We start from the raw sequence: 26107 nt of genomic DNA on the forward strand, positions 1-26107 counted from the left end.
CTACAATAGTATAAGGAGCAGCAAAGATATACCTATCATAGCAAGGTGATTTATACACATAAAGGAATCTCACTCAGCAAACCAAGTTGTACATCAGAGATCAAAAATTGCTTCATCCTCATGGGTGGATCATTCAAATCCTTTAACAAGGTAAACCTAATGGTCTTATGCAAATGTCTTTACCAAGTGCATACTTAATTGAATGTTTTTAAATCCTTTAACAAGGTGGACCTAGTAGTCCTTATTGCTCCTAATAGGGCAGATCATCAAAAGCAATTAATGTAAGCCTTAAAGGCCAACTTTATGCTATAGTACTAAACCTTCTGGGTATTATCCCCAACCCAATTTTATTTTCTATTTGGAAGGTTTTTGGGTCACCAAATCTATGTGTCAAAATGTTATGTATGTTTCATGTTTTCAATTTCTTACGCATTCAATTAGATTAGAATATATGGAAAGGATTAATTATATAATTGAAGATAGAAGTTTTAAAAATTATTTATTCACCCCTCCCCTCTCAGTAACTTAGCCTTTCATAATATTTCCAATAATTGGTATTAGAGCATTGTGGTTCTTAGAGAAAGTTTAACAGCTTGAGCAAAGATCAAAGACCACGGAGATATTTAGACTTGACATGGCTATTGACAATGAGAAGCTAGATTTAGAAATGGCTATTGCACAACTCAAGAAAGAAAAGTAGAAACTCTCTAAATGATTGAAAAGAAGAAAAGATCTTGCAATTCAAATGAATGATCTTCTCTACATTGAGGAAAGAATTGAAGACCTTCATTTAGTAGGCAGCTTAGATGAAGTAAATGAAGCAATCAAAGAAATCTTAGAAAAGAATGGTTCACTGCAAGAAGAAGTGAGAAAACTAAAAAGAAGAAATAAATTCAGTCAGTAAGGCTATGTGAACTCATGGAAGAGAAAAACAAGATAAAAGTAGAAAAGGAAGGAAAAGATAATGAGATTCAACATTTATCCCTTCAACAGGATGACTTCATTAATCAGCTCACCAATTCAAATGAAGAAATCATGAACTTAAGATCAAAAAATGAAAGATTGTAGAATGACCTAAACTTTGAAAAGCAAATCAATGAAAGAATGATGAAATCGAACGTATAGATTTTCAACAAGACTTTTGGTTTTTTCTCTCTACTAGGGTTTTCTTGCTTCATGCAAACTTTCAGTCTTTTTTGCGTACGGCCTTTCGCTTGCACTCCCCTTCTGTCAGCACTTTTCATATCACATTTACTGCGAGAGCTTTAGGTTAGGATATAATGGCTCCAGCCAGCAGTGAACCAGTTGTTTCCGGTGTTCACGTTGCTGCTTCAGACTGCCATGGCACCGCCATCGAATAAACACCCACGCAAGTTTGTCCTGAAGGTTTTCCACGAGGTAATCCTGATATTGTCCTTCCTTTGCAAGAATTTGATGCTGCATGTGATTGGTTAGAACAACATACCTTGATAGGTTATTTTGTTGGTAGGACTCCCCCTAAAGCTATGCTCAGAGAATGGGTCAACAAAAGTTGGACTCCTTATGGCGTCTGCCTTGACGTTGTGCAAAACCTTACCAAAGGTTTTTTTTATTTCTCTTTGCTAACCCATCGCAAGCTGACGTGGTTTTTACCAATGACCCTTGGTCTGTGTGTTCCTCTCTGCTTGTTTTTCAGAAATGGTCCCGAGACTTCTCTGTCTCGAACTATAAAAAGCTTAGGGTTCCTATTTGGGTCAAATTCCCAGGTCTACCCTTGACTTACTGGCCTTTTATTGATTCTATTGCCCAAGCCCTTAGAAAAGTTGTTACCAAAGAGTCAGAGAAATTTTTTAATGCTCTCCCTCAGCGGCGTGTTTGCATTGAAGTTGATCTTTCTAAAGATCTCAAGGATTTTGTGGAAATCTAGATTGGCGCTCAAACCTTCGCACAGAAGGTGCTTTACTTGAACCTACCTAACACTTGTTATAGGTGCCAGTCTACGAAACTCAAGATTAGGGATTGCCCTTTGGCCACGCCTAGGGTCAAACCCCAGCCTAAAGTGATGCCTGTCAAGTAGGTCAAAGGAAAAAAAGAAGAATGGATTACTGTTGGGTGCAAAGGCAAGCCTGCCCTGAATCCTTTGGCCCCCAAGCCATCCTATGCAACAGTTACCATGATTCCTCTTGCTTCCACCGAAGTGTCAACACCTGCTAGCATGGAGATGCCAGCGGCTTCTATTGCACTTGTTTCAGTTTTGTAGGTTTCAAACCCTGCTGGCTCGCAGGGGATTAAGGAAGCCACCAAGACCTCATCCTTGGCTGGGGCACATTCTCCTCTTGCAATCTCTTCCATAGTACCACCAGCAACAAGGCATTCTCACAGTCCGTCTGGACATGCAGAGATATCAGGGGTCAAACAGCAGGCTATAAGTCCAGAGGATTTCCCGTCTGACTTTCACCCGATCTCTACCTTTTTGCAGAATAGTTACTCCTCTCTCAAGGATGAGGATGATATGGAAGATTTTTCATGAACTTCCTCTCTTGGAATGTTCGAGGTCTTACAGACCTCCCAAGAAAATTCTATGTCCAGGATACCCATCATAGACTTGGGAATTTAGATTTTTTTTGCTTGCAAGAAGTTAAGATTTTTGGTTTCATGCTTTCTACTACATGCCACATCATTTGGGAGGATAGTGTCATGTTTTCTTCTTAGCATGAAGCTGGCTAAGGTGGTGTAGTTACTCTCTTGTCACCTTGAATTCATTCTGCTATTATTTTGCACGGTTCTGACCCCACACACCGTATTATTTGGCTTTTGGTTTCCATCAACAATCATTCTTTTGGAGTCATTAATGTTTATGCCTCCTATGATGCTGTGGAAAGGGCACAAATGTGGGTTTGGCTTGCTGAAAACCTGCCGCCAGCTACTTGGGTCTTGTGTGGGGACTTCAATATGGTTGAAGTGGCCTCTAACAAAGATGGCATTCTTCCTTTCCATTGGAGAGCTGGGGAAAGAGAAGCCTGGTTTTACATGCATCATAAATTGGGCCTCTTTGATCCCAATACTAGTTGTCATCATGATAATGGGGCTTGGCACACTTGATCCAATTTTTAAGCTGGTCCTGACCACATATTGAAACGTCTTGATCATGCTATGATCTCGGCACAATATTTTTTTTATTTTTTTGAAGATCATGATCTACCTATCATTCCCCTGATAGATGTGATGTTGTCAGACCACTATCCCATTTATTTTAGCATTTCTTGGCAAACAGCTATCCCCAAAGTGGTTAAGTCTCAATTCTTCCTCAACACGTCTATGCTATTGCATGCCTCCACCATCTCCCACATACAACATGTCTGGAATTTGGAACCACGTCCACATTCCCATCGAGGTTGGATTCAATGTTGGAATGATGCCATTACCAGAACAACTCATTTTTTGCGCATCTACGGGCGTCAGCTGGAAATTTTCAAAAAATGATCTTATGAAGCCAACACCCTTGCCCTCAAAAAAGCCTTTGAAGCGCTCACCTTCAACCCCTTTGATGTGGATCTTCAACTTCAGCTTGCCAAGCTTTGCCATGAAAAACAAATTGCTGATAACTGTGCTACTCGAGCAGCTCAAATCAAAGCCTGTCTCCACTGGTTGGAGGTTGGCAACAAAGCCTCAAAGGAGTTCTTCCAGGCTCTCCGAGCCCATCATACCAATATTGGGATTAAAAAGATAAAATAGGGAACTGATGTTCTTTCTAGTCTACCAGACATCCTGCAAGCTTTTGTTCTTCACTATGAGAACATTTTTGCTTCGTAGGGCCATTCGGTTGCTCAGGAGGAGGCTCTCAGAAAGTGTATTACTATTACTCCAAATTGCCTCGCGATTGAGCAACACACTTTCTGTGAGCAACTTCTTTCCCTCCAAGACCTTAAAGAGGCAATTTACTCCATGGCAGATGACAAATCCCCTGGGTGTGATGGATTTCCCTGTGAATTTTACAAACATCTTTGGGAGCAAATTGGTCTTGATTTGCACAAAGTCTATCTTGAAGCATACCATTCTAGAAGCTTAGGAGCGATCATAAATAAAGGCAATATTAAATTAATACCTAAAGCTGGTAATCCTAAGGACATCTGCAACTGGAGGCCCATCACCCTCCTGAATGTGTCTTATAAGATCATTACGAAGGTGCTCTCTCTCAAAATCTGCCATATGCTTCCTCTAATTATGCGGCCTGAACAAACTGGCTTCATCAAATCCAGGTATATTCTTAACAACATCATTGTTGTCTAGGAAGGTATGGAATGGGCCCGTAAGTCCAAGTAGTAGGCTCTCTTTTTAAAGATAGATTTTGCTAAAGCCTATGATTGCATTGAATGGCCTTTCATTTTGGCTATGCTCTAGGCTTTGGGTTTTGGTCCCAATTTCCTTCAGTCCATGGAGATGCTCTTTGGTGACGCTAATGCTTGCATCACCATCAATAATTCACAATCTAAAGCTTTTGGACTTTTTCACTCCATCAGACAAGGTTGTCTGTTAGCTCCAGCGCTTTATGTCCTTGCTACTGAAGGTTTTGGTTATTTACTTGCTCACTTTATGTCTTCAGGGTTGGTCCGTGGCATTTCCTTGCCTGATTCTTCCTCCCAATTAGTCAATGGTCATTTTGCTGATCATTCTTTTCTTACTCTTCTTGAAGATGAAGAAAATATCAAAAATTCTTTAAATTATCTTGACACTTTTTGTCAAGCCTCTGGCTCTGCTATTCAATGGCATAAAATGCTCTGTTACCGACAGTCTTTTTAGCCAGCTCCACCTTGGCTCAGCCAATTCCAATGGAAATGGGTTACTCATGGAGAAATTTTCTACTTTCTTGGCATTCCCTTTGCTTTCTAGGCTTCCCCTATGGAACTTTGGAATGTTGTACTTACAAAGATTAACAAAAAGCTTAATTATTGGATCACTAAGCCGCTTTCTCTTGCTGGTAAATTCCAGATTTGTTCTAAGATTTTGGTTGCCACCCATGTTTTTTATTCTTCTTGTTGGGCTCCCTCCAAAGCTTCCTATCTCAAATTAGAATGTTTTCTCAAAGATTTTCTTTGGGCCTCTAGTTTTGACCATCATGGTTTTCACAGAGTTGCTTGGGATTTCTGTTGTCTCCCAAGGGAATCTGGGGGTCTAGGCCTGCTTTCCACTCGAAAGCAGGGCCTTGCCCTCTGTGCTAAATGGATTATCAGAGCTATTTCTAGAGATGAAGCCTAGAAAATTCTTGTCAGGCATTGCATCTCTTCTGGCTTCCCTGCTAACAAACCAGCGTGGAAGGGAATTGGTTTTCAGACCCTTCTTACTATGCATGAACCAGTGGTCATACATGGCTCTTTCATTATAAAGAGCATCTAGAAAGCCTAGGAAGTTGTTAAACCTTGGATTCATTGGGTTGGTGATGAGTTTCACAATGGGGTGTCCTTAAATCAGCAGAACATTTGGTGGTCTCCCCTATTTTCTTTCCAGGGTATTCCTCTTGCCAAGACTCAAGGTGCCAATGTTCTGCATTTTTATAAACGTGGCATTCACACTACCAAGGACATTTTTTCAAGAGTCACCATGAATTTCAAGTCTTGGGAGGATATGCAAGTTCAATACTGCCTTGTACGTGTTGATCACCAGACTTATGAGCTTATGTTGTCTTCCATCCCTGTGCACTTACTTCATAAAGTGGGGATTTAGTCTATTTGACCTTGGTGGTATGATTGGAAGTGGTTTCCCACCACTCTATTTACTAATTATAAGCCCAATATGGGATACAGATGGCTTTTGCCCCACCTTCCGATGGTGGACACGCTTAATCAATGGTGGCATTTGCATTCTTCACTTTCTCAATGGAGAAAATGGTTCGACACCATTTGGAGTGCCATTATAGAACCCAAGATTGCTCACTTTTCTTGGTGCCTTGCTTTCCAAGGTCTTCCCCTAAGGCCTCGGCTCAAGCACATTAGGGTTCCTAATCCCAGATGCCCCTTCTGTGGCCAACCTGAGTCCTTGTTGCATTTTTTTGGTTTTGCAAGCATGCTCAAAATTATTTTCATTGGATTCATGATTTTTCCAAGCCTTTCAGGCCCGAACCTTTTTCATGGCACATGATCCTACTGGGTGATTCCCCCAGATTTCCTCAGAAGTTTTCCCAGATTTGGCATACCTTTAGGATGGAAATTTTGTTTTCTCTATGGAAAAATAGGAATGCAATTTTATTCACTCACAGCTTTTTGGATGTTAACATTGTAATGTACACTAAGGCATGCATTTGTAACAATGTCATTATGCAAATACAGGTGCAAGCTAATAAAGTTGCCCTAGAGGTAGCATTTGTAACAATTGTTAAACCACTGGGGCAATGCTCCTTGTACCATTGCCAGAGTGCCTCCGGATGCCTCGATTGATGCCTCCTTGTCTCGTGGTTGTTGTTCCAGATGCTAGTCCTCTGGTCGCCATTCACACACACCATGCTCCTAGGGTCCTTGCCACCACTCTCCCAGCAGTGGTCATGGTGATTGGAGGTGCCACTTTGCTTCCCCACCATGTGGTGGTTCTAGCTGGTCCCCGGCTCCCCCCCTGGGCGGGCTTCTGGCTGGTCTCTGGCTCCTCCCCCTGGATGGGCGCACGCTAACAAGTTTCCCCAGCAGGCCCTGGCAATTTCTCCTTCGCGGCTAGACAAGAAGGATGTGGAGACTGCAACTACCCCAGATCCTACAGATGCTGCTGACGGCTGGACTATTCCTAGTCCGCCTCACAATACCATTGATGTGTGGGGATTTCCTAATAAAGATGATCCTCCTCCCTCTGTGAGTACTAGCTTGGTAGCATGAGGTTGTTTTAAATTTTTTTTTGATGAATAGTTTATAGTTCCTAGCTACAGCCATGTTGTTTACTCCGGCTTCAGCCGATTGAACTAATTCGCGGAGTGATCCTGTATCCCCCGGCCCTTTTTTGTGAATTGTAATCTTAGTAAATTTTATTAATTGAAAAGGACTATTCATCAAAAAAGAATGATGAAATCTCAAGCAAACATGAATCAGTTGAATGAGAAAAATCTCTATAGACAAAAGAGAAAACCAATAATTGTATACAAAGAAGAAGGTGAATCTTCCAAGAAAGGAGCTAAAAAGAATCAATGACCTACTTGCATTCATTGTTGTAAGATAGGTCATACATCAAATAAATGTTGGAGCAATGAGAAAGAAAAATTCAATGGGAAGTGCTACAATTGCAATTAGCATGGTCATAAGGCTAATGAATGTACACAAAAACTAAAATTTGAAGGCAAATGTCACAAATGTTAGAAGCATGGGCATAATTCATTAGAATGCAAAACCAAGATATTGAATCTAGCTAAACAAATCATGAAAGCAATATTTGGTTGGGACTATAACATTTGGTGTAGATATCATTACTATGGAGAATTTGGACACATTGGAATGATTTGTGTAAAACATCATATGAGAAAAAGAGATATTACTAAAAGATATTTTATTTATATAGAACTTGGTCATCTTGCCAAGAACTATATGAATACTAGAATGGTTGAAGATGAAAAGAAGGTAAAGGCTGATAACATTTGAAAATAGATGAGATGACAATGGGCTCCAAAGTCTATCAAGAATGCAAGTGCAAAAAATGATGAACAAGTCACTCAAAAATTGGGTGACTCCATCATTTCTACTTGATTTCTCAAAGGAGAACTGGAACTAGGTTACAAAAGGAAGACATCTAAATCAATTCTAGCTAAAAGGACAAAAGGATCAAAATCAGCATTCAAGATGCAAAAGGGATCATCGAGTTACCAAGTTACTTTCCTTACTGAGCCATGCTGGGTCATAGATTCTATCGAGCACTATTGGGAGTAACTAAATTTTATGTGCTTACTAAATGATGGAAGACTCTATTGAGTAATCAATGCAAGAAAAGTGGATGATGTTCTATCAATTTGGTCTACCATTGATACCTAGCATTTATGGAAAATTTTGATAAAAGAATGAAATCAAAGTCATTTTTATCATGAATTTTTGAGAGCAAATTGTGCAAAGCGATCTTCAAGAGCATCCAAGCAATTTAAGAAATTTTTTATCAAATATTTCAAATTCTCTCAAACCCTACCAAGTGAAGATTGTAGCTACCAATAGAAAGAAAAAATCAGGATTAGACATGTTGGTTCGAGGTGTAGAATGGAAAGCACTAGACTTTAAGATCACTCCTACAATCATTGAAACCCTAGATCTGAGTGGAGTGTAGTCATAAATCACTCCTAAGGTACTATTGATCAATGATATTCATTCTAATTTTAAATGTGCTATACAAGATATCGATACCCTAGGAATGGATGAATGTTTGAAGGAGTTATGTGTTGATGGTTTTTTGAAACTCGAGCATCAACATCTTGAGGCAAAAGATTTAATGCATATAACCCATATGCCACAAGACTTCTAAATGAAATGGATAAGGTTTATCCTCAGTCATGTACATAATAGTCAATTATGGTTAGAGAAAACAATCCAGATTACTAAGAAGATTACCCATAGGATCACCAATCTCTAAATGTTGCCTAAAAATGACAAAGCCCCTAGGTTAGGTCAAACTGGAGAAGAAAACCCTAGCCAAGTGGGATGGTAGGGAAATGAAAATTAGTAGTGTCACTTACATGGAATTTAAGTTTGGTATTCATATCATTGCACACAAGATCAACAATTTGAGTAGATTGAATAGTGTGTCATGTGAAGCAGTTGACCTAGCATACAAGGTAGTCAAGAACAACCTCTCTCTTGACCTTGTCAAGCTACTGTTGAATCAATTCAACAAGAACATGGAAAAAATCAAAACATCAAAGAATAATCCATGTAAGTTTGTCTCTCTATTGACATGTTTATTCTTTTATGTTCAGAAATTATTTTCTTCAAAAGGCACTGTTGTATGGAGAAAAGATGTGCTAGTACTCTATCAAACTAATGAGTACATTGCTGAAATAGGAGGAAACTACTCTAGTGTTATGGATAATTATTTTGATGCATTTAATGAGAAAATGAATAATAGATTCCAAACCCCCAAGAAACTAGTTAAGGGTTATAAGGATGATGCATGTTTTATGGTAGATAATGATAAGGTATACATTAAGGAAGTTAGGCAGAGGATTGCATGGCTGAAACCTCTTGGATATGAGGTTAATATTTATGAAACAAAGGATATAATTGAGCCAATGATAAATAAACTAGTGGACCCCAAGGCTACATATTTTGGTACATATGATGAAGCCAAAGCTAGAATAGAATTGGAGATCAAGATCCCTCAGGCACTTAACAAAGGAAAAAAAGCATTGCCAAGTTGAAAACAAGTTCTACTATCTTGTTAACCAAGGGAAAAGGTGAAGATGAAGAAGAAGAGGAAGAAGAATCAAAGGAAGACAAACCACTGAAGAAAAAGGGCAAGGTAATCTTTACCAAGCCTTCTAATCCATCCACTATAGTGTTCACCAAGAGATCCTCAAGGAAGAAAGTTGATAAGGAAGGAGGAGATATAATATTTAGAAAACCTCCATACATTGAAAGAACTGGAGTCAGGGGCTAGTGTAACCAATTTGAAGGCACTGAAGTATGAAGTTAGGATTGAAGAAGAACATAAGAATATTGAAGATCTGGTGATGGATAAATGGGTAAGTGAAAATACTCACCTAACCAGCTTACACTTCAGATTCCTAATATTTTAAGGGATAAGATTAAGCCAAGATGGGAATTTTCCATGCAAACTGTAAAATACATCTATGCACAAACCCTAAGGTAGCTTATATCAAGTTTAATTAACAAGGAGGTGAAGGAATCTTTAAAGAAAAATGAAGAGAAACTAACCCTAAAATTTAACACTGGTCTTATACTGTGAAAGACATATAGCATGTTGAGAAGAATGCTACAAATACATGGAAAAATGTTTATCTTCTTCACAAATTGATTGATTTTATTGTTAACATAAATGATGAAGATGATGATGATCAAGAAGAAGGAAATTATTTAGAGGGAACACATTTTGATACTATTGATGATGAAGAGGAACAAGATCAAGAGGCTACCAAGGAAGAAACACTGGATGTTGAGGAAACTAACCCAGTTAAGATTTCTGCAATAGTTATTTCCTTACTTCCTCACTCTCCAAGAAAAATACTGATAATATTAAGCATGGAGACAACCTCAGTAGGATTAATTGTGACTACCACTTAAAACACAAGCATCCAATCAATCTTTGTAGTAGTCCCACTTAGTCCATCATTGACTAAAGTGACCTCTATTTCATCTACCGAGCTGCAAACTATTCCCTCTTCAACTATGATTGATACATCAATTTTGGCTACTATAGGTATTTCTACTAGTATTTCTACAATAAGTGTAGTATTAATTTTTGTATCAAGTCCCACTATTTCTACTATTTTTTCTATCCATACTACATAAGAAATAAGTTCAAGGATAGTTGAGACCAAGCCTCGACCAAGCACAATTTTTTTGTGCAAATGAAAAGATAAAGAGGAGGATGTAGACCTTCATGAGGAAATTGTGATCCCTAATTGGGATATTTCAAACCTCAATCTTGATCAAATGCAAACCTCTGGTGAACTTCTTCAAAAGAAAGCTAAGAAATAGAGGTTAAGAAAGGAAAGAGACAAAAAATTTAAAATCAATAAGGACGCCAAAAATATTTTGGCAAAGGCTATAGGTATAAAAGGTGATTCTTCTCAACCAGTTTTGTGTCAGTTGGTAAAAGTAGTCCAAAAGTATAATGAAGACTTAGATGGACAAGAAAAGTTATTGTAGAAAGTAGAGCAGAAGTTTGAGAATAAAGTATTAGAGCTCATTGCTCAACAAATTGCCATCTACCAAGTAAAAATTATCTACATTTTTTAGTTCTCTAGAAATTTCATGTACAGATGTATCATCACTTTTGGTAAGTTATGTGATGTCACAAATTTTAATTAAAAATTAAATGATAGATTGTCCAAGATTGATGAAGATCTCAAAGAAAGTGCTCAACAGTTGTAGCTTGATCCAAGTTCAAGCTATCCATTTTAAGAAAATCAAATTTTTGATAGATATGCAGGGAAAATTTCTTAGAGAAGAAGCTAGAATCAGATCTACATTAGTAGATATCCAAAATATGATTCTCCCTAACATGGATGTACTAAAAAAGTATATTGCACATGCCAAAACCCTCATCCATGATAATAATTTCTCTATTGAAAACCATATGATTAAGTTGTTAGCAGAAGTACAAATTGCACTACACACATGTAAGGTCTTGCAAGAGAACTGGGACAAGACCTTGGTAATCATACTAAAGGTATATTCAAGCTTCTTGTCTCATTTTTGCATTACTATGTAAATATATAGAAAAAATCTTTAGCATCAATGTCAAAAAGGGGGAGAAACATGTAAGGATGTGTAAAGGGGGAAAAATGTATTGTAGAAAGACATAAAGTTAAAAAAAAAGAATGGAGGAGAAAGATGTGAGATTAAAAGAAGAAGTGTATAGCTAGTGTATAATGTAAGGAGATGTATTTAGATGTATAGTATATCATATATTATACTATGGAGGAGCCTTACCATGTACATATATACATCTTACAAAACCAATTTGGAAAAATATAAAAAATAGTATACTCTACTGAGCTGGAGACATAAGGTGATGGATAATTTGGTTTTGGATGATAAGTGTTTTTGTCACTAATGCCAAAGGGGGAGATTGTTGACATAATAGTCAAGTATGTTATTAGTGACATACACTTATTTAGATTGTAAATATCTACCAAGATTATTGTATAGTTAATAGTGTTAACCAAGTAGTTTAGTTGTTACTGAGTTCTACAATTGCTACCAAGTCCTTTGGACAAATTTTAGTATGTGTTGAGTAGTTACAACTATTACGAAGATCAACAGTGTAAATTAGGCATCTCACTATATATTGAGTTTGCTAGTGCAAACTAAGTTGTGCATTGCTTATCGAGCTTGTAGCTAATATGATGCGAGTGTAGTTTTAATTGAGCTACTCAGTGTTAATCAAGTGATTCAATTTATACTAAGCTCATAGTGGAAGCATTGACTAATTTATACTATGTGAATCAAGTGATTCAGTTTATATGCCAAGTTTTACAGTGTTCAACAAGTCACTAGTGTAGACTAAGTTCAAGACTACTTAGAAGTGACCAATATGGACCAATCTTCTATGTCTATAGAGTGCATGATGATGTTGAGTATTAGAACCTCACTGATTTAGTCTTTAGAACTTGAGTGTCTACATTTAGCAAAATTTGTAATATTTGTGTAAATTGGTATTGTGGCTAACTTTCTAATTATGTAATTGGATTGGCATATATGAAATCAATGCAATGCAATCACATATATTAGAAAAGAGTAGAAAGAGTAAATTACAAAGGCTACAATAGTATAAGGAGCAGAAAAGATATACCTATCACAACAAGGTGATTTATACACATAAAGGAATCTCACTTAGCAAACAAAGTTATAGATCAGAGGTTAGCTAATGCTTCATACTAATAGGTGGATCTGTCAAATCCTTTAACAAGGTTGACCTACCAATTTTATGAAAATCTCCTTACCAAGTGCATACTTCATTGTATGTTCATAAATCCCTTAGCAAGGTGGACCTAGGAGCCCCTATTGCTCTTGACAGGGCAGAGCATCAAAAGTGATCAATGTAAACCTTAACATGCTAACTTTATGTTATAGCACTAAAGCTTGTGGGTATCATCCCCACCCTAGTTTTACTTTCTATTTAGAAGGTTCATGGGTCACCAAATCTATGTGTCAAAAAGTTATGGATGCTTTCATGGTTTTAGTTTCTGATGCATGAAATTAGATTAGAATATATGCAAAGGATTGATTGCATAATTGAAGATAGAAGTTTTAAAACTTATTGATTCACCCCTCCCCTCTTAGTAACTTAGCCTTTCATAATATTTCCAACAATTGTTTATAATTATGAATTGAAGGGAGAAAATAATAGTATTAGAGTAAATAATTAATTATTAATTATTTATTCTATTTACTTAAGTTTACTTTGGTTAATACATTCATTTAATTATTGTAGTGATAGGTTGTTGACAACATGGGAGTTCATTCCCTTCTAGCATGTTCCACTTTTTTGTAGAAGTGTGCTTAGTTGTCAACCTTATCTTCTACCACCTTCCAACTTGTTCTACAAGCTTCCTTGAGACCTTTCTATTCAGGCTCTCTCTCATTGTAAAAATAAAAAATCATTTTCATTGTAAATACATTTTCGTTGTTTTACAATATTTCCTCTCTCAAGTTTGTTTAGGGTTTTTCCAAACTCCACCTCTTCTTTCTTGGTTTCCCTTCGATAGGTTATTTTCATGTAGGTGATCTTGGTGAGCTGTGAGTTGGATTTCATCAACTCCTACATGGTATTAGAGCCTCCCTACTACTTCTTGGCTTAAGGATTTTTGAAGCCACAATTCAGAGACACAAACCCCAGTTTGTTTGTGCATTTTTCTTTAATCTAAGGGAAGAACATTTTTAAGGAGCACTTTGGGCCCAAACAAACAATACCATTGGATCTGAAAGGCCATTTATAGTCAAAATTCATATAAAATTTTCTAATTTTAGAGAAAGTCACTCCGAGAGGCAAAATATTTTAGGTACAACCCTCCCATATGGATTGTATGAACATATAATCCAAGAAAAAAAATTATTGTACAGCTATGCCACCATGGTACCACCCAACAACCACTGTGGGGCCACTCGCACTCCACCTACACTCCACCAAGCACAGGTCATGACACCCACCTTTCCCAGTAGTACCACCTTTTCCAGTAGCACCTATCTACTCCTCTGCTCCGATCAGAAACACCTCCTGTGTTCTCCACTCTCATCTATGCTTAGCTAGTGTTTTATGCCCTTCTATGACTGGAGCTCTACCTACCTACTCAGTAGCTTGTGTGGAGTCTTTTTGACACTTGGCACCTATTTGGGGGTAACACATGGCATGGGTGCCATGGTGGCACTGCCACATCACCCTCCACATTAGCAACATACCATGTGGCATCCATGTGGCACTTTTTTTGCTGAGACAACCTCCATGCTGTCAAATTTTTTCTGTAAAATGATGACATTAGCATGATGTTAGCATTGCATCATCAGCCCTCCAGCACCCCTTTAGGGTCCTTTTTGACCTAGAGTTAGTCTTTTGGCCATATCTTGAGCATACAAAGGTATTTTGTCAATCTAAAAGAAGCATTGGAAAGCTGATTTTGAGATAGAGACATTGGTTTAGATATTTTTAGGTTTTGATGTAGTTTAGTTGCTCATCTTTATAGTTGAATTCTAAAGTTCTATTTTTGACTCTGACATGCATATCTTTTGCATCCCATGTCCATTTTTTGAAAACATTATATTTTTGGAAAGTTAGTTTTGTCATCCTTTTAGAAATGCTATCATTTTGCTCAAATTTTATTCTATGCTCTTTCTATGATATTTTTGGCATTTTTGCTCTATGGTGGATATCTTGGGTGTTCTAGGTTTGAGAATCATTTTCATGGCATGGGATCTTTTGTTTTGGGTTGTATTATCTTTTGTATCCACTTTTTTCCTTTTATGATTATTGTAGCTATTGTTTGTAAGCATTTTTATATACACACATTGAGATAAAGTGCCACTCTTGCATTTTAGGTTCATGAATGTTGTTTTGATAAAGTTGTACTTGCACTATTTTTATAAAGCACCATGGGGGATAGTTGTTTGTCATTTTTGTGCCTTCTTCCTTTTTTTTCCCATGCAACATTGGTGTGACCTTGTCTTTATAGGTGTTTGTACCTCTTCTCCTTTCTCATAATTCTTGGTTCTATCTATAGAGGATATTTGTGTTATTATTGGTGTTATTCTGAGGATAAAGGGGGTTATTCTGGTGTTCTAATGCTTTCGTTGTTTGATGGTTTGATAGTGTGACCTATATATATAGTGTTTGATCCTATATACAAGGTGATTACAATGGTTGGATACCTATGCATTTTGGTGAGATGGATCATCTACCATATAGAGACGCTTTGTTTGTGCCTTCTTCTTCCATGGAGGTTCTTTAGATTAGTAGTTTCTTTTTTATGACAGAATTTATGGCTTCTTCATGCTTTAGTGATGCTCTTCATGTGATGGGGACACAACCCAAGCACAAAATAGACGCAACAGGAAAGGGAAAATTTTTATTAATTATGAAAATATGCTAGTACACTTAGTGTAGAGAAACAGACTCCAAAACATGCCCTATGGGCTTACAATAGCATAAATCTAGAGATAATTTCTTCTCCCAGTACCTTCTCTCAAACTCCACTCTGAACTGCCTTTTACAATGCCAAAAATGTCCTTAAATAGACTGTAAAGGGTTAAAGATTAGGAATACATTCTAGAAAGTGCTAGTTGGCATCCAATGACCAAATAGAAGGCTCCAGAAGTCACATTAGAAGTCGGCTCAAAACTAGAAGATTCTAAAAATGGTAACCGAACTTTCGAGAGGCATAACTTTTGAATTGTAGCTCCAATTGATGAATTGTTTACATTTCTAGAAATCTCTCGAAGTGCTCTATAGCCCTATGGACAAGCTCTACACATCCCCCATTTTTTGGCCCTATATGAGGTCATTTAATGCCATGAACCTGACTTTGAAGCATTCTTAGGAGGTCTCCAAAAACTAAAAAATTGCGATAACTTTCAAATCGTGTAGCCTTTTGACCTGATTCTTTTTTTGGAATATTCTAAATTACAATTTTAATCCTCCCTCTTATTTACACCTTCTAATCCACCATAATTATGGTTCAATTACATAGTCCTATTTTTCAGCATTTACATGTATCCCAAGGTACTCAAATACTCTAACCTAGAACATTGATAGTGGAACTGTGAGAGTTGGAACCTTTATTTGACCCAAATGAGTATCCAAAAATGAAAACACATGAAATAGAAACTAAGTCTAAGTACATTTTTTTTGGTGACATAGGATTACCCTTATACCTCTGGATGCTCCTGCATCATCATGATCACTCCTTGTTCCTGTTTTATGGGACATACCTCTTTTTGGGGGAGGATTTTTCCCATGTGTTTTCCTCTCTTTCCCCATTTTTAGAGGTTGCATTTCTTTGTATTGTACATGGGTACCTAACATGGTCTTGTTGCTAGGACCCATTCTACATTTCATCTTAGTTTTGTGAGCTTAAGGCATTCTCCTAAGTTGAACTTAAGGGGGGTGTTAAAGTAAATAATTATTTATTTGTTATTTATTCTATTTACTTAGGTTAATACATTCAATTAATTGTTTTAGTGATGAGTTGGTAAAAAAATGGGAGTTTGTTCCCTTCTAGCATGTTCCAACTTTTATGGAAATGTGCTTAGTTGTCAACCTTATCTTCTGCTACCTTCCAGTTTATTCTGTAAGCTTCCTTGAGGTCTTTATATTTAGTCTCTCTCTCATTGCAAAAACAACAACTCATTTTCATTGTAAATATATTTCCTTTGCTTTACAATATTTTCTCTCTCAAGTCTGTTTAGGATTTTTCCAAGCTCCACCTCTTCTTGGTTTCCCTTTGACAAGTTATTTGCATGCAGGTGATCTTGGCGAGCTGTGGAGTTAGATTTCATCAACTCCTACATGGTATTAGAGCCTCCCTGCTACTTCTTGGCTGAAGAATTTTTGAAGCCATGATCTGGAGACACAAACTTTAGCTTGTTTGTGCATTTTTCTTCAATCTAGGGTAAGATAAATTTTTCAAAGCACTTTGGGCCCAAACAGACACTACCATTGGATTTGGAATGTTGTTTATAGTTAGGATTCATATAAAATTTTCTAATATTAGAGAAATTCCCTTTGGGAGGTAAAAAAAATTTAGGCACAACCCTACTATACGGACTATATAGATGTAAAATAAAAAATAAATAAAAAATTATCATAGGATCATGCCACTACGGCACCACCTAGTAGCCACCATGGGGCTGCTAGCACTCCACCCATGCTTTTCCAGGGATAGGTTGTGGTGCCTATGTGATGCCTGGCCTTGGTCTCGGCCTATGCACCACCCTTCTTGGTGGTGCCTCTCTACTCCTTTGCTCTGGTCAGTGGTGCCTCCTATGTTCTCTACTCTTATCTACACTCAACTAGTGTTTTCCTCCCTTCTATAACCAAAGCTCTACCTGCCTACTTAGCAGCTTGTGTGGAGTCTTTTTGAAACTTGACACCTATTTGGGGGTGACACATGACATGGGTGCCATGGTGGCATTGCCACGTGGACCCTACTACGTCACTCTCCACATCAATAGCCTGCCACATGGCATTCGTGCGGCCCATTTTTTGCCATAAAATGTTGATGTCAACATGATGTCAACACTAGATCATTAGCCCTCCAATAACTCTCTAGGTTCCTTTTTTACCTACAATTTATTTTTGGCCATATCTTGAGCATACGAAGGTATTTTTCTAATCTAAAAGAAGCAGCAAAAAGTTGGTTCCAAGATGGAGATATTGGTCTAGGCATTTTCAAGTTTTGATGCAGTTTAATTACTCATTTTTGTATTTGAATTCTAAGTTCTATTTTTGACTCTAGAATGCATATCTTTTGCATCCCATGTCCATTTTTTGAAAACATTATATTTTTGGAAAATTGGTTTTGTCATTTTTTTAGAAATGCTATCATTTTCCTCGTATTCTTTCCCATGCTCTTGCTATCATTTTTTGGCATTTTTTCTCTATGGTGGATATCTTGGGTGTTCCATATCTAAGGATTTTTTTCATGGCATGGGATCTTTTTATTTGAGTTGTACTATCTTTTGTATCAGCTTTTTTCCTTTTCTAATCATTGTAACTATCATTTGTAAGAATTTTTATGTACACACACTAAGATAAAGTGCCACTCTTTCATTTTAGGTTCATAAACATTGTTTTGAGAGTTGTACTTGCACTATTTTTATAGAACATCATGGGGGGATAGTTGTTTGCCACTTTTGTGCCTTCTTCCTTTTATTTTCCCATGCAATGTCAGTGTGACTATGTCTTTATAGGTGTTTATACCTCTTCCCCTCTCTCGACATTCTTGGTTCTATTTGTAGAGGATATTGGCCCACCTTCTCAATTGATTGTCATCTCACCCCATTTGCATTAAGGGTGGGTTATTCTGGTGTTCTAATGCTTATGTGGTTTGATGGTTTGATAGTGTGAGCTATGTATTCAGTGGTTGATCCTATATACGAGGTGATTGCAATGGTTGGCTACTTATGCATTTTGGTGAGATGGATCATCTATCATATAGACATACTTAGCTCCTTCTTCTTCCATAGAGATTCTTTAGATTAGTAGTTTCTTTTTTATGACAAAATTTGCGGCTTCTTCACACTTCAGTGATGCTCTTCATGATCACTCCTTGTTCCTATTTTATGGGACATACCTCTTTTTGGGGGAGAATTTTTCCCATGTGGTTTTCTCTCTTTCTCCATTTTCAGAGGTTGCATTTCTTTGCATTGTACATGGTTATCTAATATGGCCTTGTTACTGGGACCCATTCTACATTTCATCTTAGTTTTGTGAGCTTAAGGCATTCCCCTAAGTTGCACTTAAGGGAGGGTGTTAAAGTAAATAATAATTATTATTTATTTATTCTATTTACTTAAGTTTACTTAGGTTAACACATTCATTTAATTGTTGTAGTAATGAGTTGTTGACAACATAGGAGTTTGTTCCCTTTTAGCATGTTTCACCTTTTTGTGGAAATGTGCTTAATTGTCAACCTTATCTTCTACCACCTTCCAACTTGTTCTACAAGCTTCCTTGAGAACTTTATATATGGTCTCTCTCTGATTGTAAAAACAACAACTCATTTTCATTGTAAATACATTTTCCTTGTTTTATAATATTTTCTCTCTCAAGTCGATTTAGGATTTTTCCAAGCTTGATCTCTTCCTTCTTGGTTTCCCTTCAACAAGTTATTTGCATGGAGGTGATCTTGGTGAGCTGTGGAGTTGGATTTCATCAACTCCTACAAATAGAAGATATTTGATTCAAAAGTTTAAATCTGACCTCATAATTGAATAATCTAATTAATTGAGTAATTAAATTCAATAATTAAATCAAATATATTTAATTCCTCATGTATATTAGCTAAAGGGGTGATTTTAATTTAATGAAAGTATTAATACATAATTAAATTAATCTAAATTAATATGTTCAATTTAGTTAATTCAATTAGTAATTAGGAATTAAATAAAGTATGTGATTAATGCAAATTAATGATTTTATACATTTCACACTTAGGTTGAGTAGAGATTATTGAAATCATAATTGGCTAGTACAATAGGACTTTAAGTAGGATTAATAGACTGAAATTGGTTAGCATAAAAATGTGCCAATTTTAGGGTATTACACATTCCACACCTTATTGCAGTAGTTTTGCAATGTTTGGTTCTTTACTACACATTGGTTCTTCACTTTCCTTACCATCAATTCTATATCTCCTTGAGATTTCAGTATCTTCACCCCTTTTTGTTTTTCTACAATTATGCTAAAGAGAAGGGCTTCATACTCTACAGTATTGTTGGTATTCTTGAAATCCAATTTGTATGCCAAACAAGTTGTTTCTCCACTACATGATGTCAAAACCACTCCTACACCTAAACCAATATTGACACAACTACCATCAAATTCTAAACTCCATGATGGTTCACCATTAGTCTACTATAATTATTCTTGAATATCAAGGGTATCAAAAAATAACATATAGTTACCAAAGTACATTTATCGATATAAGATTTGAGATCTAGGATCATTTGATTTTAGGATACTGAACTTTTATTTTCCTTGTAGTTCTAGTTTCTCCCTTTTGTTCCCAACTAGGATGGCAGTATAGGATCAGTCTAATTTTATCTCTCCCCCCATGTTCTTGTAAAAAATTATACTTGGGAGCATTTCATAACTTGCATGAATGTCTACCACTAGGATGGTGAGTTTTAGCTTTTTAGAAGGATAGGAAGATAGAGCAACTTAAGCGTCCTAGAGCTTTAGCTACAAAGGAAGTCATCACATTATCAGAAGCCCATGAGTCTATGATGCAATTACTCAACCTATTTCCATTAATAAATAGGGAAATGTAAAAAGGATCTGGTTTTTGATAGGGAGAAGTAGCTAAGACAATAGAATCTTCTTCTTCAAACAGCATAGGTAGTGCAAGATTTTCATTAGCTAGAGAAGTTCCACTAGTACTAGTTTTTTTGTGATGATAAACATTAGCATTCATACTATCATGACCTCCATCTTTATTATTACAGTGCTTAACAAGTCTTTGAAGTTGATCAAGGTTAGACTTCAAATAATCTAATGGATCTATCTAATTCTCACCTCTTTATAGTATTGTATTATATCAAAGGAATTAGATAACTTTCAATTGTGTTCCTTTTGTTAAGTTGAACGTATCATGTGTTGGAAATATTATGAAAGGCTAAGTTACTAGGAGGGGAGGGGTGAATCAATAATTTTACAACTTCTATCTTCAACCACCCAATTAAACCTTTGCATTAACTTTGATTTTATTGCATGCATAAGAAACTAGAAACATGAAAGCATACATAACACTTTGACACATAGATTTTGTGACACAGAAACCTTCCAAATAGAAAGTAAAATTGGGGTGGAAATGATACCCACAAACATTAGTACTATAGTATAAAGTTGGCCTATTAAGGCTTATATTGATCACTTCTGATGATCTTCCCTATAAGGAGAAATAAAGATTACCAGGTCCAAATTGTTAAAGGATTGACAAACATACAATGAAGTATGCACTCAGTAAAGACATTTTCATAAGACTGTTAGGTCTACCTTGCTAAAGGATTTTATTGATCCATTTGTTAGGATGAAGCAATAGGTAATCTTTGATCTGCAACTTGGTTTTTTGAATGAGATTCCTTTATGTACAAATCACCTTGTTGTGATAGATATGTCTTTGTTGCCCCTTATACTATCATAACCTTTGTAATTCACTCTTTCTGCTCTTCTCTGATTATATTTGATTACATTTCATTTTTTTTATGCACTTGGATATGATACAGTTTTTACATATATACCAATCCAATTATATAATTAAAAAGTTTTCCACAATACAAGTTTACTCAAATACTACAAAGTCAACCCAAATGAAGAAATTTGGATTCTAAAGACTAACTTAGTGAGTTTCTAATACTCATCATTCATTATCAATGTTAGGCATCATTATGCACTTAGTAGACATAGAAGCTTGGTCCATACTAATCACTTTCAAGTAGTCTTAAACCTTGTTTACATTGGTGACTTGGGGAATACTATGAAACTTGACATATAAATTGAAAACTTGATTCATACTATGTAACTTAGTCACTACTTCCTCTACAAGCTCATTATAAGCTGAATCACTTAGTTAACATTGAGTAGCTTAGTTACCACTGAACTCACTTCACATCAACTAAAAACTTGGTAAGTATTGCATTGCTTGATTTACACTAGTAAACTTGGCATACACTGAGATGCATTACACTGCTAAACTTCACACTAATTGAAACTACTCAACATGCATTAAAATTTTTCCAAAGGGCTCAGTAGCAACTATAGAACTTGGCAGTAACTGAAATGCTTGGCAAAAATTGTTAATTGTACAATAATCTCGATAGATACTTAAAGTCTATATAAGTGCATGTCACACAATCTCCCCCTTTAGCATTAGTGACAAAAACAATTATTAGCCAAAATCAAATTCAAAATATTTCTTGAATACCATCACCTTGTGATTCTTAGCTCGGTAGAGTATACCAATTTTTGAGATTTTTCAAAATTGGTTTTGTAAGTATACCATACAGATCCTTGCTATATACAATATATGCTTGTTGTACATGCTTTCACTATTGGAAATATAAGAGGAGTAACTAAGATGAGAGGGGTGAATCATTTACTACTAAAATAAATCCCATAACCCTTAGATGTCAATATGAAATTACAACCTAAAAATTGAATACTACTGAAGCTAGGTAAGCACATATAAAATATTGTAATTCGGTAAATGTAGAATGTGTTAACTTAGAAGATCTTAAGATATTGTTAGTGATTACTTAATTATCATTGCAAGTATGAAAATAATAGCAAGGACACATATGACACCAAGATTTAACGTAGAAACCCAATTTGGGAAAAACCATCAATGTAACTAGTTAATTTTTTTCACTCTTTTGAAGTGAGCCCTATTAGGAGTCAACCCTATTAAAGGTTACAAAACACATTGTTAGGTGTGACCCTATTAAAGGATTTAATCACCCTATTAAGAGTGGCCTTGTTAGAGAAACAATTCAATGGAATTTCCACCTTGTTAGAGGATTTGCAAATGGCTATTAAGCCAACTCTGTTAAGAAATTTTTGCTCACTACTAGAATGGTTAGATAGTAAGAATGAAATGACCTAATTGAGATGCAACTAAATTTTTGATTATAGATCTTTTTTTTGGGTTGTACTTAATCCTTCTTGATCGAATATGGCTTTTCTACACTAGAAGGATATTATGTTAATCCTTCAAATTTTCTTCCTCTTTTCATCCCTTTCAATTCATTCAATACGACTTGCACACTTTGAGATCACAACTTGGCCTTTTATTTATATCTTCTAGATTGTCAAGTTGACTCAAATAAAAACTAGAATAACTTAATATTCATCACCATAGTTGACCAGAATCAATAAATAAAATAATTATTCTTAACATGCCAAAATAAGAAAATCCTTCATTAACTAACCCTGCTAAATAGAAACTAACTCTGAAGCGATTTTCTATATTAACCAATAGAAGCTCGGTTAACACTATGGTCTTGTGAAAATCCTTTGGTAGCTGAGTGAACTTGGTCACCATTGATACCATCCAAATTTCCTTAACCAAGTGATCTCGATTAACATTCTTTTCTGCATGAATTCCTTGGATGTCTGAGTGAACTTGGTAGACACTGTCTTCTACAAAAAGAATGCTTAGTAGACAAGGGGAACTGTCTATACTAACCAAGGGAGCTTGATAAGCACTAACTTATTGACATTAAGTCAATTTTTTTATTAGTGACAACACTTATTTAGATTCTGTAGGGCTACCAAGCTCATTGAATAGTCTATAATATTTACCGTGTAATTTAGTTGCCACCAAGCTTTACAGTTCCTATCGAACATCCCAATGGTTAACAAGATTTGTAGTTTCTACTGAGTCAGCATTTCATGAGAAGCAAAGATAGTATTAACTAAGCTATGTGATGAGAAATGATTACAGACTTCAAGTATGGTAAATGTGTAATTTAGTTTCTACCAAGTTACATAATATCTACTAAGTCACTAGTGTAGACCGAATTCAAGACTACTCTGAGATGATTAGTATGGATTGAACCTCTACTTCTACCAAATGCATGATGATGTCGAGTAATGACAGTGGATACCATGTATCAAAACTTCACCCAGTCAGTCTTCAAAACCTAAGTATCTTCATTTGAGCTGATTTTGTTATATTGGTGTTAACTTGTATATTGGTTGACTTTGTAGTTTTGTAAAATTGGATTCATATATATATATATATATATATATATATATATATATATATGTATGTATGTATGTATGTATGTATGTATGTATGTATGTATGTATGTATGTATGTATGTATGTAATGTATTGTATGATATCCAATGTGTGAAAAAAAAGGAATGAATAGATGAATGTATGTATACATGTGAATGCGAATCAATAGAAAAGTATATTGTACAACCATATCAGCAAAGGATTAGCAAAGTCATATCTATCACATAAAGGAGATTAGCAGTTCAGAGAATCTCTATCAATAAATAAATTGTAAGCCAAAGATTAGTTATTTCATTCTAATAGGTGAACTAGTTCAAATCATCCAACAAGGTAGACTTAACCATCTTTTGTCAAATCTCTTTACTGAGTGCATACTTCATTGTATATTTCCAAATCCTCTAACAAGGTAGACCTAGCAATTCTAATTGTTCCTAATGGGGCAGATCATCAGAAGTGATCATTTTAAGCCTTAACAGGCTAACTTTATGGTATAGTATTGAAGTTTTGTGCATATCATCCCCACCCCAATTTTACTTTCTATTTGGAAGGTTTCTGGGTCACCAAATTATTATGTTCATGTGCCATGAATATTTTTAGTGCATGCATTTAGATCTAATTAATTGAACTAAATGGTTATTGGATTATTACAATTAAGATCAAAATTTGAAAAAGTTTTGAAGTACTAATTCACCCCTCCCCTCTCAATAACTTATCATAGTTCTTAATATTTCCAAAAATTGGTATCAGAGCATTTTTTGTTCTTAGGATAAAGCTTAACAACTTGAGAAAAGATAAAGGACAATGGAGATATTCAGACTTGATAAGGTAATTGACAATGAAAAGCTAGATCTAGAAATGGCCATTGTACAACTCAAGAAAGCCAAGGAAAAACTTTCCCAATCCTTGAAAAGAAGAAAGGAACTTGGAAATCAAATGAATGATCACCAATACATTAAAGAGAAGATTAAAGACATTTTCCCTTCAAGCATCTCAGATGAAAAAAATGATGCAATCAATGAACTCTTAGAGAAAAATGGTTCCCTGCAAGAAGAAATAAGAAAGCTCAAAAGAGAACAAGAAATTCAATCAATAAACTTATGTGAAATCCTAGAATAAAGGAACAAGATGAAAGAAGAAATGGATGGAAGAAACAATGAGATCTAGAACCAATGCATTTAGCATGAAGATCATATAGATCAAATCTCTAATGCAAATGAAGAAATCATGAGTCAAAGATAGATCGATGAAAGATTAAGGAATGATTTAAATTTAGAAAGAAAAATCAATGAGAGACTTAAAAGTGAGCTAAGATCTGAAAACCAAATTAGTGAAAGATTGAAAAAGGACCTTAACATTAAAAAGAAAATCAATGAAAGAATGATGAAATCTCAAGTAGACATGAATCAATTGAATCAACTGAATGAGTAGAATCTCTATAGACAAAAGTGTAAAGTGGGAATTGGATACAAAGAAGAAGGAGAATCCTCCCAACAAGATGCTCAAAGGAATCAAAGACCTACTTGCAATCACTATGGTAAGATAGGTCCTCCATCAAAAAAATGTTGGATTAAGGGTAAAGAAAAATTCAATAGTAAATGTTACACTTGTAATCAACATGGTCACAAGGCTAATGAATGTAAAGAGAAACCAAAAATTGAAGGCAAGTGTCACAAATGCAAGAAACAAGGCCACAAGGCATCAGACTATAGAACCAAGACATTCAATCCAATAGAGCAAATTGTGAAAGCAATATTTGGAGGGGACTACAACACCTAGTGTAGACATCATTACTATAGAGAGTATGGACACATTGGCATGAACTATGTTAAACATCACACAAGGAAAAGAGATAACCACTATAAGATGTTTCATTTGTATAGAACTTGGTCGTCTAGCCAAGAATTGCATGAATATAGGTAGAATTGAAGATGAAAAGAAAGCTAAGGTAGATAACATCAAAAAGTAAATGAGGAAAAAATGGTTTCCTAAATCCACTAAGGAAGCTAGTCCTAGAAATGATGGTAATGTCACTCAAGGAGTGGGTGACTACACCATTTCCAACTAAGTTCTTAAGTGAGAACTAGAACTATGTTATCATGATCACATCTAAATAGTTTCAAAATTGGAAGGAAGCAAAGATCGAAAATATTATTTGAGATAAAAAAGGATCACAAAAGATCAACATTAGTTATCACCAAGTTACTTTGTCTAACAAGTAAGATTGAGTCATGGACTCTACTAAGCAAGGTCAAGAGTAACTAGTCACACATGTTTTGTTATCGAGTCATAAAGCATTCACCAAGAAATACAAATAGATAGTGGATGAAAAGCTATATCATACTGACACATACTATTGTACATAATGATACTTTTATGTGAAGCATTAATGGAAAAATGTTATCAAAAGGGCAGGAGATAGAATTCATTTTTCACCAAAATTTTTTAAAAAGTGTTGTTATGATCAAGTGATTTTGAATAGAAT

At 35.7% G+C, this 26107-nt stretch overlaps 1 pseudogene; it reads left to right on the forward strand.

Annotated features, from left to right (window-relative positions):
* Positions 1 to 6397: 6397 nt before the first annotated feature.
* LOC149560185 (nucleosome assembly protein 1;3-like) overlaps positions 6398 to 26107 on the forward strand; it is a 93674-nt pseudogene continuing 73964 nt past the window's right edge.

This window comes from Cupressus sempervirens, chromosome 4 (assembly GCF_028749045.1).
Source record: "Cupressus sempervirens isolate cs-2001-9-10 chromosome 4, ASM2874904v1, whole genome shotgun sequence".
Lineage (NCBI taxonomy): Eukaryota > Viridiplantae > Streptophyta > Pinopsida > Cupressales > Cupressaceae > Cupressus > Cupressus sempervirens.